Source organism: Otolemur garnettii, unplaced genomic scaffold, assembly GCF_000181295.1.
Source record: "Otolemur garnettii isolate 467f Iridium unplaced genomic scaffold, OtoGar3 scaffold00001, whole genome shotgun sequence".
Lineage (NCBI taxonomy): Eukaryota > Metazoa > Chordata > Mammalia > Primates > Galagidae > Otolemur > Otolemur garnettii.
In genome coordinates this window covers 70,437,284-70,456,985 of record NW_003852396.1, presented here as the reverse complement: position 1 = coordinate 70,456,985, position 19,702 = coordinate 70,437,284, and the positions used below count along the sequence as shown (strand labels likewise).

Genomic DNA, 19,702 nt, shown 5'->3' with positions numbered 1-19,702 from the left:
GGCTCTATTTACACACAAGAGTTGAAACCAGGCACTGTTTATTTATGGTGTTTCCCCGGGGGCAGTTAATGACTGGGGCAGGGTAGGGGGAGCCTCTAGTGGGTGTTCATGCTCTGCCTCTTGCCGGGGGTGCTGGCTACGAGGGTGTGCTCACTTTATGAAAGTCCATCCAGTTCTACATTTATGACTTGTGTACCTTTCTGTAGGTGGTTATAGATCAGTAAAGTTTTTATTAAAAATTGTTGCCAGGCACCGTGGCTCATGCCTGTAATCCTCGTATTATGGGAGCCTGAGATGGGAGGATTGCTTGAGGTTATGAGTTCAAGATCATCCTGAGAAGCATGGTGAGGCCACCATAGGTACAAAAAATTAGAAAAACTAGCTGGGTACGGTGGCACACACCTGCAGTCCCAGCTACTCAGAAGACTGAGGCAGGAAGATCACTTGAGCCCAGAGTCTGAGGCTGCAGTGAGCTATCATGACACCACTGCCGTTTCGCTGGGATGACAGAGCAAGACCCTGACTCCAGAAAACAAAAAATTTCATATTATGACATAATGTTTGTGTATGTTAATGATCAGGCCAGTGCTTTTATTACCAGTAGGGCTGTGGGGCTATATTTGAGACGTGATCCACCTTTTCATGGCCTATTATGAACTACTTCCTCGGTCCTGTCTGCTTTCTGCCATTTCTCTCGTGAGCACCTCCTGTGACATAAAAGAGACCCTTGAGTCTGGGACCTCGAGTCCATCAGTGTGGCCTTATTAATGCTCCTCCCTCCTGTTTACGTCTTTAGACCTCCAGGGCAACACCTTTCAGTTCACTTGTCTTACTTCACACTTGTGAGAGGAGAGAGAGAGAGAGAGATGCTGTGGGGAATTAGCAGAAAGGTTTGCTGAAAAATCACTCACATGAGACAGATTGATTAACTGGAAAAAAAAGACATTCCAATGTATTTTAATGTGTATGTATGGGAGCCCTGAGAATGAGAACCCACCTCCTCAGTGTAGGTACCGAGGTTTGTACAGAGGAACAAGGACTTGGGCTGGAGCAAAACAGGTTTGGAAGAGAGAAAGGAAGAGACTTGGCTGCCTGCCCAAGATGGTCTTGTTATGAGAGAAGAAATGGTAAATGTTTCTTTAACGTTGCCAGACTCTCAGGTAAGGAAAGACCTGTCTGCATTAATGGATGTTCTCTACAGGTGGAAATTTACCACACAAAGGACCTTCTGTGGCTGCCATCTCAAAATATGTCAAAGAATATATGTTTGGAGATCTAATATTGTTAATTTCCTTCATTGCAGTTCATCAGTTAATTAGTTAATTCGTTAAAGGTTAGTGAGCTCGTTCTGGTCCTATGGTACTGCTATAAAAAGAGAGATGGAAAGACAGACAGAGGCTCTTCCAGATAAGAGGGGAGACGGGCAATGAGAGAAGCAATTGCCGTGAGGCGTGTTACAGTAATGTGAAGGCAGAAGCACAGGGGGGCAAGGAAACCCTTAGAAGGGGCATTCCCACCTTCAGCCCAAAGTAGAACATTCTCCAGTGCAGCCTGATTGCTCTCTTGAACTCTCTGCTGCACCTTGGAGATCCTAAGAGGTCCCAGGAATTCCTAACTGCACTCCTGGAACTGATTCTACTCTGGACTGCTGGGAGGTCTAACCTTCGTGGATTCTCAGACTTTTAAAGGATTTATTTCCCAACTTCCTATGAGATGATCTCCTCACTGGTAAAGGCAGATTCCTTCCATAGAGTGAAAATAGCTAATATTGACCAAGTTCTTTATATGACCCAGTCAGGGTTCTCAGCACTTTAACCATATTAATTTTTCATTCTCACAAAGACCCTATGACATAGACATAATTACTGTTTCCATTTGACAGATGAGAAAAGGAAAACACAGAGAGCTTACGTGATGTATTCAGTGGCAGAGCTGGGAATCAGATTGAGGAAGTCTAGCTGCAGAGGCCACGCTTTTGTTTCTAGTTTATTTATTTTTTTTTGCAGATTTTGGCTGGGCTGGGTTTGAACCCACCACCTCCAGCATATGGGGCCAGCGCCCTACTCCTTCGAGCCATAGGTGCCGCCCGAGGCCACGCTTTTGACCACCAAACTGGAGATGGAGAGAAAAAAATAGTCAAAGTTTCATTTGAGCCGTTGTATTTCCCCAGATATAGCATAAAAGCATCTCTGAATCTGCATCTTGGCGAGTCAGCACCAGCAGCCTGTCTCAGGCTTTTGGTTGCTGTGTCGCCTCCATCATGCTTCAGGCATTGGGTGCAGCCCAGGGCCCTCCGGAGAGATTTTACACAGTAAACATGTTTGGGCTGGTTGCTTAGCAACCTGGAAGACAGTATGAATTTTTCATGAAAAAATTAGCATAGATTATTTCAAGGAGATGAGCACACACCCGCTGGAACCACTAGGCCCTTCGAAGAACTCACGATGCCGACCCCTGCATGCGAGTCCATCAGTCCTTTGTGGTCCTGACCTGGCACACGTCCTTTCCTGGTTTCTCCTGTTGGTATGCCTGGTAGATAATTCACACGTGTGGTTCTTCTCTTTGGAATTGATGGTTCACTAGCCTCAGAAAACAGTGCGGCATTGTTTTCAGATGTTCAGATATACAGGCTCTATTACGAGCAAGGACCTGGAATATAGGAAGAGAAATAGAGAGGCCATTGGATCGTAATGAAGGAAACACCTGAAAGACAAATCAGAGGGGTCTTAAATAAAGGCAGAAGGAAGAGAAGAGACCAGCAGGATGGAGAAGCATCAGACCCAGAAGACAAAGAGGGGAGAAGATGAAGACAGGACGGACCCAGAGTCAGCGTGAGGCGGTCCTTCTGCCGTCCAGGCTGTTTGACCCACAATCTCCCAATAACCAGTAGCAGCTCACCTCCAACTTAACACGGTCATAGTGCTGTGTTCAGCACCTCAGAGCTTATTTCCTGCTTACAAATGTGGGGAAACCCTGCTTTGAGGATAGAGGAGAACAGCTTCGTAGAGACAAGTTTTAAGAAGGATGGGATTCTATATACAGAGGGTGCCAGAAAATGTGTACACATTTTAGGAAAGGAAAAAAACTGCATTAAAAATGTAATACTCAATATATGCCAATAACAAATGATGAAAATAAATCACATTGAGCACCTCTTGTAATTGCCGCAGTCAAATGTGACTTGAGTGTTACAAATTTAATACAGATTTTTTCTTTCTTAAAATGTGTATACATTTTTGACACCCTCTTTATGTTTATCAGAGTTAACACAAATATGCATTAAAGGGTTCTAAAGGAAAGCAGATAAAAGGGCTAGGTTCCTTCCTCTCTTCCTTTCTTAATTATGTTTACTGAGCACATACTATGCACCACTTATTGTGCTCATGGGTGGAGATACAGTAGTAACTGCTTCATTCCCAAGGACTCAGTGACTCACTCTCAGCCTCATCAAAGGTCTGGTGTAATGAGGGAGACCAGAGTTAATAAAAGAAGAGCACAAACAAATGGAAATGTGTACTGGTGGAAATGACCAGAGAGCACCAGAGAAGACTCTGATGCTACGAGGTAAATGACCTCAGAGAAGATTCTGATGCTATGAGGGTGTGAAACCAGCCCAGCCAGGGAGGGCTTTCCTGAAGAGTGATGGCCAAACTGAGAGCTGGAGTTGAGGAGGAAGTTAACCAGGCCCGTAGGGAGAGAGGCAGGAGTTCCACATAAAGGAATAAGCCTGTGCAAAGGTCCTGTGGCAGGGAGGAAGCCTGAGAGTTAGGAGGGCCTGGGGAAAGGCTCGTGTACCTGGAGAGCAGGGAGCAAGGTGCAACCAGCTATAAGAGGCTGCTGGGGAAGTAGGCAGGGCCCTGAGTAAGCATGGCATTGTAGACCATAGACTACGTCACTCATTCATTCATCCAGATGCACTAAGCATTTATTAATGCCTCTATGAGGGGCATTGAGCTATGTGTTCATGATATGAAGCTTACAGCCAGTTTTAAAGCTTTTTATTGAAGTGAAATTAACATAAAATGAACCATTTTGTACCAATCTGTACCATTGAATACATTCATATCCTTGTGCAACCATCGTCTTCACCTGGTTCTAAAACATTTTCATCATCTCAGAAGAAAACATCTTACTGATTAAGCAGTCACCATTCCTCCTTTGTCCTCTAACCCCTAGCAAATAATCTGTTTTCTGTCTTTATGGATTTGCCTATTCTGAACATTTCATATAAATGAAATCATATAGTAATAGTATGTGGTCTTTTGTGATGGCTTCTTTGACTAGCATAAAGTTTTCAGGCTTCATTCCCTCTGTAGTATGTATCAGGATTTTATTTCTTTTTTTAAAGTTCTCTATTTTCTTTATATGTTTTTTGAGAAAGTCTTACTCTGCAACCTCAAACTCCTTGGCTCAAGCAGACCCTCCTGCCTCAACCTCCTGACAGGCTGGGACTATGGGTGTGTGCCTTGATGCCCAGCTAATTTTTTCTGTTTTAGTAGAGACCAGGTCTTGCTCTTGCTCAAACTGGTCTGGAACTCCTGAGCCCAAGCCGCCTTCCTGCCTGGGCTTCCCAGAGTACTGGTATTACAGGGGCTCACCACCACACCTGGCCAGTATTTTATTTCTTTTTATGGTTGAAAAAGATCTCATAGTGGGTTTATGCCCCGTTTTGTTTATCCACTCGTAGTTGATGGACATTTGGGTTGATTTGGCCTTTTCTCTGTTGTGAATAGTGCTGCTATGTACATTCCCATACGAGTATTTAAATACCTATTTGCAATTCTTTCGAGTATATACCTAGAAGTGGGATTGGTGGGTCCTGTGGTAATTCTATATTTAACATTTTGAGGAACCGCCAGACTGCCTTCCACAGCAGCTGTGCCATTTTAATTCCCACCAGCGACATACAAGGATTCCAGTGTCTCCACCTCCTTGTGAGCCGTTGTCTATTTTCCTTTTCAAAAATTATAGCCATCCTAATATGTGCTAAGTAATATCTCACTGCGGTATTTTCTACATTTGTAATATTAAAAAAAACCCACTCATTTTAAAAATATTCGTCAGTAACTGGCACGATGTTTAACAGTCATTTGGTATCTGTATGGAACGCCTGTTAGAGTAAATGCGCTTGGCACACCTGTAAAAACGCTTCATTGCTCTTGAGTCTCCCGAGAGGAATGGAGTGAGCGGTGCCTCGGCTTTCCTCTTCTCCCAGCAGGTTTGAACCTGCTGCTCCCTCCTTTAAATATGGTGCGTGTTGTCGCTGTCATCTTCCCCATCCTTTCCCCCCAGGCTCTAGCCTCTGCTAGGTCCCAATCTGCTTCACCCAGACAGCTGGGGGCCCTACTCACCCGGGGCCAATTCAGGCAGGATATAATATCTTCGGTATCCTTACCCTCTGTGTTGACACTCCTGGGCCACTGAGATGCCCAGAGGGGCTTTGATCCTCTCCACCGTGCCGCACACACAGCCAGCCTGCCCTCAGAGCAGTTGCTAAGTGCTAACTCATCAGGTTAAAGCGGAGTTAATTGCTTTATGGTATAGACGAATCCCGGGAGATTTTTACGCAGTGCTTAAGCGTGTTCTAGTGATATTTGGGGAAGTCAGTTGGGATCTTGGGGTGGACTTGGAGTACGTTATAATTTCTCCCATTGACATAATGGAGGACAAGTTCCTGCTTTTTGAAATTTGTGTCACCACATTTCCAGGGACAGATTAGAGTCAGGTAACAAGGGGGAGCTGCACGGTGAGACCATGACTAGGAAGAACGAGAGAAGGGCCCCACGGGAGTTCTGTGGAAATGAGTCTTAGCCCATGTCATAGACCCTGCAGTATTTTGACATATTTTACTGATCGCTTCACCCCCATCAAGTCCAAGACATCCTTTTCTTTCATCGAGAACTGAGCAGGCTCAGCAGATAGCAAAGGAGAAGCAAGGAGAAATGTGGAATGACTCTGAACTGGTGGATGCGCTGGTGGATGAATGGTAGGAGATGAGGAGGAGAGGATCAGAGGTGCTGTCACCTCTGCTTGCAGCCAAAATAAAAACCACCAGCTCAGGAAAGGAAGCAGTGAGGGCACTGAAGAATCTCTGAGCTTGCCCTTAGTGACATACCAGGAGTCAAGGCAAGCATGGAGTGTGACGGCCTCCCTTTCCTCTGGCTTCCCTCCCTTTGGGTCTGCATTCACTTGGTTGACATTGGAGAGAGTTTTAAAACTCTTCAGCTGCAAACCCCATGAGATAACACCCGTGGAGATGGTGCTTGATTTGGAAAAACATTATAAACTGCACAGGTTGGATATGCTATGCAGGATGCAGGTTTACAGAGGCAGGATTGTGAAAACTCTGTTTTTCCAGTAGAATTAAGAAGAATGTTTTGCAGAGGATGAGGGTATGGTTGGGAAAAAGCAGTTTGGTAGGGCCAGGAGGGAAGCTGATTGAAACAGCTGCAAGGTTCGAGCACCTCCTGTTAGCTGTGAGCTCACTCTACATGGCTGATTCCCTCCTCCTTCTCACAGCACATCACCAACCACCTTAAAATACACTTTCACTTTCCGCACAGTCCATTCATGTAGCAGAAGGGGTAGGCCATCGGAGAAATACAGTGGGGGCAGTGATGTGACGTCAAGAGAAAACGTCCCCATGATTTGAAGGGCTTTTTGCACATCCTTTGCAAATGAATCATCTCATCAGTTCATTTTCCTAACAAATGGAACAAATCCTTTAAGAAGCAACAGGACTTGTCAGTCACCCAGTGCTCCACGGCCTTACTAGAAAATGTATAGAGACAAAGAACAAAAAGGAATGAACGTGGGATTTGGTGTTTGGGCCTAATGCCACCACATGGTAGCCTTGCATTTGATTTTGGATATCCCCTCTAATTGGTTTTAGGGAACAATCTCTGGGACTGCCCCAAAGAGGAAATGGACTCTTAGAATGAAAATGTTCATCTTATGAGCAAGATATTGAGCTCTGGTTGCCACCCGGCCAGGTTCATCTGCCAATACCCAGAGACAGCAGGGTTTACAGCAGAGAAAGAGTTTCTTTTGCATAGTGCTCAGCAGGGAGATGGAAGGAATTTCTCAAATCTGCCTCCCCCAGAATACAAAAGAAAGAGGGGGGGGTTAAGAATGGCTTGACAGGCAGGGGTTTAGGTAATTAGGTTTGCTAATTGGCTAAGTTTGGGGCAAAATTATAGGTGTGTGCACGTCACTACAGGGTCTGGAAATCATCTTCCTGTTCTGCTTCCGCTCCTGGGGTCATGATTCCAGTGGAGTCAGTTTCTTGGTCTGAGCAGCGCAAGCTAGCTAATCCACTATAACAAGGGCCTGGAAGATATCTTAGAGACTCCCTTTGGGGTTCCAAAAGGCGACGTTATCTATGGAGGAAAGTTAAGAATCTTTACAACAACTGGCTGGAAGTAAACAGGGGACAGTGTCTAACTATTATCAAGCAAACCCGGGAGCGGGCAGTGGCTGATCATTATCATTGTTTTTAGCTAAGTCTGTGGCTCCACAGAGTTTTGGGGCTCTTACACTAGTTCTCATCTTGAACTCCTTCAACTCAGCTATTTGTAAGGGTGATTTCACCTTAATGGGAAGCAAATGAGAATTAAAAACCTGAGTTTGAATTCAGACACTCATCATTTTCAAACTAAATCACCATGGCCATTCTGAATCCCTCTTTCCACACTGATAAAACAAAGATTGTGTTATGGTTCACTACGGTCATGTTTAAGAATGTATGAGATGCCACTTAGGAAAGCACCCAGTAGACTCAACACCTGGCCATAAACTCCAAGGATATTTTTAGGAATCTGGATTATTTTTGTATTTATCTTACTATTAGATGGTCTTTTCACTGACAGATGCTCCCATTCATATAAATAACAACAGATTATTCCCATAGAGTAAGAATAGTTAATATTTATCAACGACTTTTCTGTATTTTCACTGTATAGGGAGGACATAGTTCATTAAGAATATTCCAGATGTGGGTGGAATAGTGTGGTGGCTCATGCCTGTAATCCTAGTACTCTGGGAGGCCAAAGCAGGTGGATTATTTGAGCATAGGAGTTCAAGACAACCCTGAACAAGAATGAAACCCTGTCTTTACTAAAAGTAGAAAAAAAAGTAGCTGAGTGTGGTAGTGAGCGCCTGTAGTCCCAGCTGCTTGGGAGGCTGAGTGAGGCAAGAGGATCCCTTGACCCCAAAAGTTTGAAGTTGCTGTGAGCTATGATGCCACAGTGCTCTGCCCAGGGAGGCAGAGGGAGATTCTGTCTGAAAAAATAAGAGACTATTCCTGATGTGAAAAACAAAATGTTTCTGTTAGCATGAAAGAGGGAACATGAACATCTGCTTCTAGGAAATTCATTCATTCAATAAATATTTCTTGATCACCTACTATGTGCAGAGCACTAGGGACACTGACAAGGTAGCTAACATCTTGACCTTGTGCAGCTAGCATTCCAGGGGAAGCCATCATCACACACTCATATGCATCAATATAAATTTATTACTGCTCAGTGTGGAAAGGGAGCTCAGAGGGCCTCCCAAGGGAGTGAAAAACAGATTAGCGTTCTGATCCTCAACCTCTTTGGAAACTCCAAAGAGAGTATCTTGGGTACCTTCCCCTTATTTATGCATATTTCATTCTTTGTAAAGAATACATATGCTTGTATATAATATACATTACTATACCATGCATCACGGACACAATAAAGCATGCACAAAATAGACCTTTTGAAAACAATAATAAATTATAAAGCAAAATTCTGTTATTTTCTTCCCAGGCCCCAAGTGGACTGCCTTGCACACCTTGTGGCATAGGGTTAGTGGCGTTTATTAGGAAAAGGCACCGGGGGTGTGGTTCTGAAATATTCTTGGCATATGGTGCATGCAAAGGCCCTGTGGGAAGAACTGTCACTTAGGAGGGACTGAAAGAAGGTCAGTGGAGCACAGAGAACACAGGAGAGAGTGAGAAGAAGCTGGGGGTCAGTCAGGCCAGGCCGGGCCTCACAGTATGTGGGTCTTTATACCAAGGGCTGTGGAAGGTATTGAAGGGTCTCAGGCAAGCTCTGACATGGTGGAGTTTGAGTTGTGAAAAAATCCTTCTGGCCACTTTGTGGAGACCAGATCGGATGGGTGAAATACAGAAGCAGGGAGACCATGGGGACCCTGGAGAGAGATGATGATGGCTTGGGCCGGGGTGGTGGCCGTGGTTTAGAGAGGGGCGTGGGAAAGAGACTGGCTCTGCTGATGGGCCGAGTGTGGGCTGCAGTAATAGGCGTTAGGGAGGACACCTGAGTCTGTCACATGCCAGCTGGGGGGTGGGTAGCATTTAGTGAGACAGGGAGCATTCTGGGAGGATGAGAGCATGGGCCACAAACCTTGAGTTCTCTTCTGGGCGGGTGGAATGAGGGGATTCTTTCAGACGTCTCCACATAGACACCAAACATGGTGGTGGTTCTATAAGTCTGGAGCGCACAGCACAGGTCTGGCTGGAGGTGCACACAGGAGCGTTGTCTGCAGGAGGAGCAATCACAGTCCTGTGTGTCCTGGACGATGGATGGCAGGAGGAGTGCCTCGGACACCAACATCTGATGACAGGCAGGCGTGTCTACAGGGAGGCAAGGAGGCTTCCAATCCCTTGGTCTCCAGGAAGGCCATTTGAGCAGAGTAGAGAAACGCTAACATGTAGGTTTCGGAAGGAGTTTGGGAAATAATGGAATGGCCAAGCAGGACGGAGAGCTTGTCTGAGGTGGGTGACGCGACTGTGCTGTGGGGCCTCTGCCCTGTGGATCGACTTCCCCAGCAGAGCGCAGCCTTCACGGTGCAGCTGGGCTGGTCCAATCACGGAGGGACAGAACAGGGCAGCAGGGGGGGAGGTGTGGACTCTAAATAGCTGGGCTGCTCCCCTGGCATCAGGGAAAGGGCAGTTAGGCAAGGGGAGTCTTCGGACTCTAAAAAGGTGTTGTTGAAGCGGTAGACAATCATTCAGGATGTCGGAGAAAGAGCAGAGAGAGGCAAGCTCTTTGGTCTCAGCTGAAGAAAAGCAGGTGTCGGAGGGGCTCAGCCGGCCGGCTGGAATGAGGGGAGACTGTGGCTGAGGTGGCGACACTCCACGGGGGTCCCGGGAGTAAGATGCCCACCAGGGTCAGAGGTGCCAGTACCTTCCTTTTGTTCTCTAACAAGGCAGGTAGAGGTCAGGGCAAGGGGCAGTGTAAGAGTGGATAATTGATGTGCTTGAAGTTTATTACAAAGGAGAACAAGCCATCAGAGGGCAGATGAGTCAGTAGCCTGTGAAGCCAGCATCGGCGTGCAGTGTGGTGCTTCTGGAATTGTTCTTTATTTTAGGAAAATACCACTGGACTCCCTCTGAAGAGGGAGCATCTTGAATCTGCAGCCTCTGAAGCCAATGAAAGGATGAGGCAGGGCGCTTGCGGCAGTGAGCAGGTGTCTGGCTGTCCCGGTGGCTCAGAGTCTGGGAAAGTCTGTTGACCCCTCTGCCTGAGCCCCAGGCACTGTCCACAGGCCTGCAGAGTGTCCCTGGTGGACGCAGAGTAGGGCCCAGTGCCCTCAGGAATAGAGAAGGGGCAGCTCTGGCTGCTGCAGCTGCGCTGGAAAGAATCCGGCTCCTATGACTCCTGCAGGCGGCCTCTGGGAACCGCTCGATGGCAATAGTAAATGAAATGGTAATTGGATTAATAAATAGTGTTAATAACTGAGTTGTCATTAGCCAACTGCTGTAGAGTGATCTGACTGCACACACTGGAAGGGTGGGAGGGGTGAGGAGCTTGGCTTTGGGTTCTAGGTCTAACCCACCCCTCCTTCATGTGGGACCACCGCTGATAACCTTTCCATGCCCCAGTCTGGCCGCCTGTTAACAGCATCCATCATCGCTGAATTGTTGTAGGGATTAACTCAGGTAACACACTAAGATTGTGCTCAGAGCATAGTAAATGCCTCCAGAACCCCCTGAATCCTCTTCTCCCAAACCTAAACCTACCCCTCCCTGCTCCCTAACCCCCCTGCCCTGGCCGCAGAAGGCCCCGCTATGGGCTGCGTGGCAGACTCCTCTCCCCTTTGGCTTCAGGTGGAGTTCTCCCAAGGGAGGCCTGAAAGGATGACTGAGGCCAGGAGGACAGTGATGGGGCATTTGTTCCTTGTGCTCCATCCCTGCCAAGTTGCTGGGGCCTGCTGCCTCCTGCCAGGCCACTTCCTCTGAGCAGCATCCTGTCCTGTTTCTGGCGACCTCTCCAGCTTCTTGCCCTTTCAGGCCTAGGGATGTTAACAGCGCCCATCTCTCCCCAGCCCAGGAGACTGTTAGTTTCCTTAACCCTCCACACCTTTGCAAATATCTGCTCTATGAAACTCACATCAGTTACCCAGTTGGAATGTGCCACATGTCACTGCCAAAACCTTTATTGATAGGGTACTCTGTCATGTTAGCTGTTATTACCAATCCCTGAATAATAATAAAGGAATGGATGTGAGCCAGAGAAAGTGTGCCAGTGAAGTTGGTGAAGATCAGGACCAGCAGTGATAAGACCCTCTCTTTGCACCAGGTTGGATTGTTTAGAAGCCACTTTCCTTTTCCCACACAATCCAGCATCCAGGGTGGTATTTTGTGCATCCCCCAGCTTTTAGTGGCCAGAAAGGTTTGGGTTTGTTATTCTCATTTCAAAAAGCTTGAAATGAGCTGAGGGAAGAAAATTTTACATTTATAGTAACTTGGAGCCAAATACTCTGATATCACTGACCTTCCGTGATCAAATCCTATTTTGTGGTATTTTGTACACCGAGTGTCAGCCCAGGTGATGCAGGTGGGGAGTCGCTTAGGTTTGAATCTTGTTTAAAAGAAGGCAGAGCTACCCACTGACCTTGAATCTGTCGGTGACAGCTGGAAGGAACATGTCAGATGCGGCACCTTAATGGCCATCTCTTGACATCTTATTGACTGGTCATTAAGGCCACACGGAAGAACCAATTTGCTGCCCAAACACTGCTTTGGACTTCCAGTGAGATTCTGGGGATTCTGCTTTTTTGGAAAGGGAGGCCTGAGAAGTCATAATGGAAGTATTTTGTTGTTTTTTGTTTTTTAATGCAGTGCTCTCGAATTCCTCCTTTTCCCTAACACCTGGTTTCACCCGTAAACATCATCAAATCTTCCTTGGAGGAGTCTCCTGCCTCACTACGTTCCTTTTTCCATCTCAACTCTTCAAAGCAACACCCTGTCTGGACCCCTCGCACCCTCCTACTGTGTCCCCAGGCCGGCCTTCTTTCCTCCTTTTCCTCCACATCAGTCACCCCTGCACGCACCTGCTGAATTGGTTCACTGAAAACACTGTTTCACTCGTGTTATCCCCCTACTCACACACCGTCAAGGTCTCTCTGCTGTTTGTTAGACAGAATTCAAAATCTTGAGCTCAGTATTCAAGGCCCCTTCTGGCCTGGCCTCACCATTCCTTTCCATCTCCACTTTTCCAAACCAGCCTTCCCCTCTAGCTGACACGCCATGCCCCGAGTATGCTGCCGTCTGGACACGTGCTGCTGCCGTTCTCCCCTCTGTCTGTCCCATGATTCATCATCCTTGGGTGCTCCCCTCCTCCAGGAAGCCTTCTCTGGTCACATCAACCCCAAGGAGCTTATCCTTAGGTCTTCTGGAGCACACAGTCCAGAACTTTGGCCCCATAAGACCACCTTCCACACTTAGCTTTCTATAAGTTTGAATCAGGAAGAATAGCAAATATCTTTCATCTCTCTTGTCAATCCCTACTAATAGTAAAGTGGCTTCCTAGAGCCCTAAGCTGTATACCCCGTATCAGAGCTCAACAGGAAAGAATGCTTGGATCAACTAGCCATGTCAGCTATGAGCATACGTAGGAGAGTGGTGGCATAAGCACCTCAGATTTTCCATTGAGAGAATATCTGGTCTGCCCATTGGATGATAGACTCCCTGAGGGCAGGAACTTAGTGACACATCTTCTGTGGCATGTAGGGCGGGAGAGTGCAGAGTCGTTGGACAAGTGTGTGCTGGTTTCTGTTTGACTGGAATCTGATGTGGAGGGTTTGGGCTTAACACCAAAATATAAGGAGGATCCAGTTAAAACAGCTCCTGTACTGGTTTTGAAGCCATACTCTATAACTTGTCTGTTTTGTAAACTACCAGGTTATAAATCAATGTGTTTTCCAAGTGGATAGAATGTCTTAGATTAGTGGTTCTCTATACCTTTTTTGCCACACTGTATTACCTTTAATGGATGATGTCCACGTGGGTCCGAAGGGTTATGCTGAATTTATTCTTTCTCTCCTGCTAAGAAAATCTTATCCGAATGCAAATGTATGAAAGAGGTATTTTTCTAGGGATAACCTTGAGTGTGCTCTAATCAATTATTAAGTGGGTAAAAAAATCATTAACTATCTTTTGTCATATATTGGTACAATAACAGCATTAAAATAATTGCCTTCATTGCTCAATTATCTGAGCACCGTAGAATCAAAAAATCTTATAGCTACTCTGGAAGAATATCTTAAATCCAATGTCAAGGAAATTTGTCATGTTACCAAACATCAATACAAAATGACTTTCTTAGGAAAACAAACATTAGACAAACATGGTACATATGACCACCACCAATGAGAAACAAAGAAGTATTCCAATGGACATGATTGCTTAAGGCCACAGAGACCAACTTCAAACACATGAGTTCCCATCTTACAAAATTATCAATGATGGAGGGCTGAGATCCTCCTCGTATACACGGACTCCGTGTAAGAGAAAGACTTTGAATCTCTAGTAAACCAGTACAGTGGGGCAGGGGTGGGGGAACCAAGTGGAAATGTTGGAATTTAAAGGCTGGTTGAGAGACTGTGCTCCGAGATGAAATACACTGGAGATGGGAGGATAAGGCTGGGGTGACTGGAGTGGAAAGGTTGGAACTGAACCCCAATTAGCAACCTTTTAAAGTATACCAGCTTAAGATGAGGGATGACATTTACAACATTGTCTTAACATTGTCTTTCTTGTGTCACAAGTGAACACATATTTTCACAAAGAATGCCAAACCCAGATTTGGAACCTATAGCAGTAACAAAACAGATGCCCCAACATCCTGGCAGTCCTGGGGTGTGGGGAGGGGTGGATGGGGCCGTCAGTCAAACGATGTAGCACCTGCCAGAGAAGCAATGATTTGGACACAGTATAGCATAGAGTTTAACACAGACCTGGCTTTAGAGTGGACTTGGGTTCGAAGCCCAGGCTTCTGGTATGTGAGTCGCGTGACCTTGGACAAGTTTCCATCTCCTTGAGCTCAATTTCCCTCTGTAGAGAAAATAATTAGGTTAATTTTATTTTTCTTTATTAATATTAGGATATATGGAATAAAGAAAATATTAGGCATTTGCCTATGGGATTGTGTGAAGATTAAATACAATAAAGATTGTGTCGTTCTTCATAGAGTCCTTCTGGGACAGAAGAAGTGTTAGAGAGACAGTGGCCTAAAGGGTGTTGTGATGCAGCTGCTGAAATCATTGCAGGGGCCACTTATAAGGAAGAATCTCCTGATGGGATCTTGCCATTTGTGGTTTCTAATCCCACGGAGTGTTGGTTTTTAAAAAAACAAATTCTGTTTTTAAATTCTTTTTCCTCCAGAAGAGGGATCTGGCAACACTCACTGGCCCTCCTCCTCTCACTGGGCTCTAGCTGCATAGCACCTGCGGCTCACTGTTCTCTGAACACACTGCAAACTTGCACGCCCCCGCCTCGGCCCAGAAGGCCCTTCTCCACAGTCTGCACCTGTCAGCGTCCAGGGGGCACCCAACCCAAAGTCAGGGTCTCTGTGAATCCTCTTACCTGTCTTCCTTCTCCGCCTCTTACCCCACGCCTCCCTCCCCTTCTCCAGGCAAAGCTTGGTTTGTTCCATACTCTGTCTGGGTTTTTAGTGGTCTTCATCATAGCAGTTATTATTCTAATAGACCCCCCACACTTGCCCACACACACAGTCTGGGTCAGCCTCCCATCACATTAAAGCTTCCCAGGATCTAGTGGGATTGGTGGAATGAATGGGTAAATGGCTAGACCAGGAGGATGGGGAGGGGGGTGGGCTTTCATCCAGCCCCAGTTGGCTTCCTCTTATGTCTACCCAAGACCTTAGCAAGATGATGGACTCTGCAGTCTCTGGTTCCTTGTTCTCGCCCAGGCAGGAGTATAGGGCTGAGCTATAAAGCCTGAAGGTTCCCAATCATGAGGCTGGGTCCACTTCCCAGCACTCTTATTAACAATGTGACTTCTGACTTAACCCCTCTGGGCCTCAGTTTCTTCCTCTGTGAAGCAGTGATGCCAATAAGGCTTTCCTCATGAGGTTTCAAAGTTTAAGTGAAACTGTTCAAGTAAAATGCTTAGACTTCTCTGACACATAGGTAATGCTAGACATGATTTGGGGGTTTTTTGTTTTGTTTTGTTTTTCAAATTTTAGCTCATGAAGCCTCCCCTGACCCTCAAATTCTTCATGGAAATAACTTCTCCTCCCCCTCCGTCTCGTGCCCATCTGTCCTGGTCCTGACAGTGCTTATTCCCAAATGAAATCGCCGTTTGGGGTCTACGGCTCCTTGTTCTCTACTTCACTTGAAGTGTCTCCTCAGGGAGGAAAACGACCGGACAGTGTTGCTCCTGCAGCTGACCAGCCCCGGAGATTTAATCAATGAGAAATTAATGGCTGAATGAATAACAGCAGAGAAAGGATTGGCCTTGGGACCGGCTGTTATTTAAAGTTGTGAGAGGCACATTTACCTGCTGGCAGAAGGGCTTTCTGAGTCTGTTGCCTTAGGCACCAGCTGAGGGGCAGGGAGGGTGTTGCTTTTTTAGATCTTAAAATAACCACAGAGAGAAAAGAGACTAGGAGGAAGTGAGGCCCCAAGGGAAGAGGATTTGAGAAAGAACCGGGGGTAGAGACTTGGAATAAACAGAAGAGGAGGTGTAACAGAAGAGAAGGGATGACAAAAGATGGATAGTGGTGAGGTCACCATGGAAACACCCAGTGCTTAGGCAGGACCTGTGCTACCTCTCCACGGTGAATTTCAACTTTGCAGAGTGAAATACGCCACCCCCAGGGACCTGACCCTGTGGAATTTGCTCAGAGGCAAATTGCTTCAAGAGTGGCCAAGAAGCAGAGTCCTGATCCCCGCAGAGTCCTGGTCCCCGTAGCTCCCTGAGAGGGGAACATGTACCAGATAAATAAGTGCATGGGGTCCCTGGAGGACTGGGCCAGGACAGGGAGGCTATGACTGTGAGCAGCTTGCCACACACAAGGACACTTCTGTTTCTGCCCTCCCTGGCCATCTGGGGCTCCCCTAAGCCACAGTATTCCGAAGTGGGGTGCAGGGACCACCCACATCTTGGTCACCCTTGGGGGCTTCCCCATGCTCCACCTCTGGGGCCCTGGGAATCTGAATTTTACATTCTCCAGGTGAAGCTGATCCACAGAGTATGAAAAGCAGGGCTGACTGTCCTGTTCCCCTGACTAAAGGGCATGGCGGGGCAGAGGCTGGGCACCTGCCTAACCGGCACAAAAACACGGGCACATGTCTAAGCTGCCTGGAAATGGGAGCAGGTGGATAAATAGCCTGGAATGGTTCAGAGTGGGATGGTCAGGCTGGGATTGAATGGAGCCTCTCCTGGGCCCTAGCAGCCAGGGTTTGGGGCACGGGACTGAACTTCTCTACAGCGTCAGTGTCCTCATCTTCAAAATGGGGTTATTCTGATGATTCAAGGAGCTCATATTTGAATAATGAAGGGTACTGGCGGGCAGAGCCCCAAGATAGAAGGGGCTGGGACCCTGAGTTTGAAGAAGCCAGGCGACCCTTTTCAGACTGTGAGAAATCAACTTTGATTGTGTTCGGCCACTTCAGTTTGGCCGTTGAAGTTCCCTAATGCGTAGTACAAGGCTGTTAATGAGCGGCCTGCTAGCCATGAGATTCAACCAGCTGTGGGTATCTGTGAAGACAATGGGGCGTGTCTTCCTCTACAGAAGGAATCAGTGGAGCAGGTTGCCTCTTTGGATTGATTAAGAGCATCTATGGCTGCACCCCAACTTTTCTGTGGGAAAATTCCCTATAGGTTTGGGAAGAAAACTTGGATAAGCTTTGCCAGTGATTTTCAACTGGTGTGCTGCGAGACGATCTGAAGTGTGCCGTGAAAAGATTTAGAGATCGTTCATTAAATTATTTATGAAAGAAGTTCAAAGCACAGTTAAGTATATTCTTTTCTTTACTCTTTTTTTTTTTTTCTTTTTTGACCAACATAATTTAAGTGGGCCACGGAAGTTTAACTACAGGTTCAAGTGTGGCGTGAGAAAAAGGGTTGAAAACACGGTTCTAAGCTGCCTTTGAAGGACAGTGAGGATGTTCCCACCGACAGACTCGGCCTCCGGTTGCTCCTTCCCTGCAGGAAAATGATTCTCTCTCTCCCTCTAGCTTCCCCTAATCCACTGAGTGCCTTGTGTCTGGACGTGCGTGAGAATGCTGCTTCTCCACTCGGGGAGAGTGTGACTGTGTGTGTGAGTCTGGGTCTGAGTGTGTGTATTGGAGAGGAAGTGTGGTACCAGACCCGGACATCACAAAATAAACAAGGGGAATGTTTTCCTGCTTGGTGGTAATTTAAAACATTTTAATATTCAAACAGTCAGATGGTCAAGTACAAAAAGTCACATGCATTTCTAAGATAGACCTGGAGATTTTAATAAAGATTCCCCGTTGCTCTAGACGGCGTCCTGTTCTCTAGAGTATGTGTTACCTTCCTGTGGCTTTGGAGTCCTTTGTAAAAGAAAGTTGGCGAAGAGAAGCGCGGCGGAGGCAAAGCTTGACGGGGCGTGTCGCCTGGTCCAGCAGTGCAGCCACAGAATGCAGGGAAGGTGACCAGACAGCAGAGGAAATTTGTGCGGGGATCTGGTCAGTGAGCAAGTGGATAATGGTCCTTCTTGGGGACCGAGTGAAACTGGAGAGGCCTGTGATCTACATTGACCAGACAGGAAAAAACGTCCTTGTGAAGACCCTAAACCAGCAGTTCCTAACCTGTGGGTTGCAACCCACAGGAGCTATATTAAAGGGCCGTGGCATTAGGAAGGCTGCCGTGGACCTTTAATACAGATCCTGTGGGTCTCTTTAATACGGAGAACCACTGCCCTAAACCATCAGATGTATGAGGCTAAATATGTGATTTGCGCTGTTCCTCCTACTCTGGGAATGAAGGTTCACTTCAATCCCCTCTGCCAATAATGAGGAACCAGCTGATCACCCGTATGCCTCTGGGTTCTGTTATCAAGTGTATAGTTACTACAATGAGCCTTTCTGGAGAAAAAAGGATTACTGTGGAACCATGATTATTGAAGGGGAGGAAAGTCCAATTTCCTACACATTGGATGATACCAAGCCTGATGGCCACCGTGCTGCAGTGATGGGATTTATCCTCGCCCACAAAGCAGAAAGCTGGCACGTCTTACCAAAGAAAAAAGGATGAAGAAACTGTGAGCTCTATGCAGAAGTTCCAGGCTCCCAAGAAGCTCTGAAACCATCACATTACGAAGAGAAGAACAGTTGCAAGGAGCAGTACTCTGGGGGCCACTATATCACTTATTTCCCCCCTGGGATCATGACTCAATATGGAAGGGTCCTAACCCTAACCCTATGCCAACAGTGGGCAGGATCTATTTTGCAGGCACTGAGATGGACACACACTGGAGTGGCTACATGGAGGGGGCTGTGGAGGCTGGGGAGAGCAGCCGGAGAGCTCCTGCATGCTGTGGGGTGGAGTCCAGGGGATGAAATCTGGCAGCCAGAACCAGAGCTGGTGGATGTCCCTGCGTGACCCATCACTACAGCCTTCTTGGAGAGATATCTGTTCTCTGAGGATATTTGTCCTCAGGCCTGCTGAAGCTGATTGGACTGATCACCATCTTTTTCAGCAGTGGCTCTGGGCTTCCTGGTGCACAAAAAGGGGCTGCTGTGAAAGCCTAAAGGTGTCTTAACCACACCATCTTCTTTTTTTTTTTTTTTTTTTGAGATAGAGCCTCAAGCTGTCACCCTGGGTAGAGTGCTGTGGCATCACAGCTCACAGCAACTCCAACTCTTGGGCTCAAGTGAGTCTCCTGCCTCTGCCTCCCAAGCAGCTGGGACTACAGGCGCCCGCCACAATGCCTGGCTATTTTTTGGTTGCAGCCATCATTGTCTTTTGGCGGGCCCAGGTTGGATTCGAACCCGCCAGCTCAGGTGTATGTGGCTGGCGCCTTAGCCGCTTGAGCCACAGGCGCCGAGCCGCACAACATCTTCTTATTGTACTTGGGGTGTGGGTTTGGGGAAGTGGTTGTACTAAAGTTCCCTGAAAACACAAAGAATGGAATGAGGCCGGGAGCATGAAGAGAAGTCCGGCTCTCACTTCTTTATCTCTGTCTCCACTGTGGCCCCAGGTTAGGGTCCCTTACCAGGCTTAGCACTCTGGTCCCCCAATTTCTTTTTTTTATTTATTTATTTATTTATTTTTTATTGAACGGTAACTATGTACATTAATGCACTTCTAGGGTACAGTGTGGGGTTTTCACATGCAATCTGAAATACTTCCATCAACTGGTCAACACAGCCTTCATGTCATTTTCTCAGTTATTGCTTTAAAACATTCACATTCTACTCTTAGAAAGATTCACCTGTACCC

General features: G+C 46.8%; 1 protein-coding gene and 1 pseudogene across 1 annotated transcript in view; both read left to right on the top strand.

Annotated features, from left to right (window-relative positions):
- SYT13 (synaptotagmin 13) overlaps positions 1-19,702 on the top strand; it is a 50,157-nt gene that overhangs the window by 4,653 nt on the left and 25,802 nt on the right. The gene's annotated exons all lie outside the window — the stretch shown is intronic.
- On the top strand, positions 16,004-19,003 carry LOC105887939 (annotated as a pseudogene).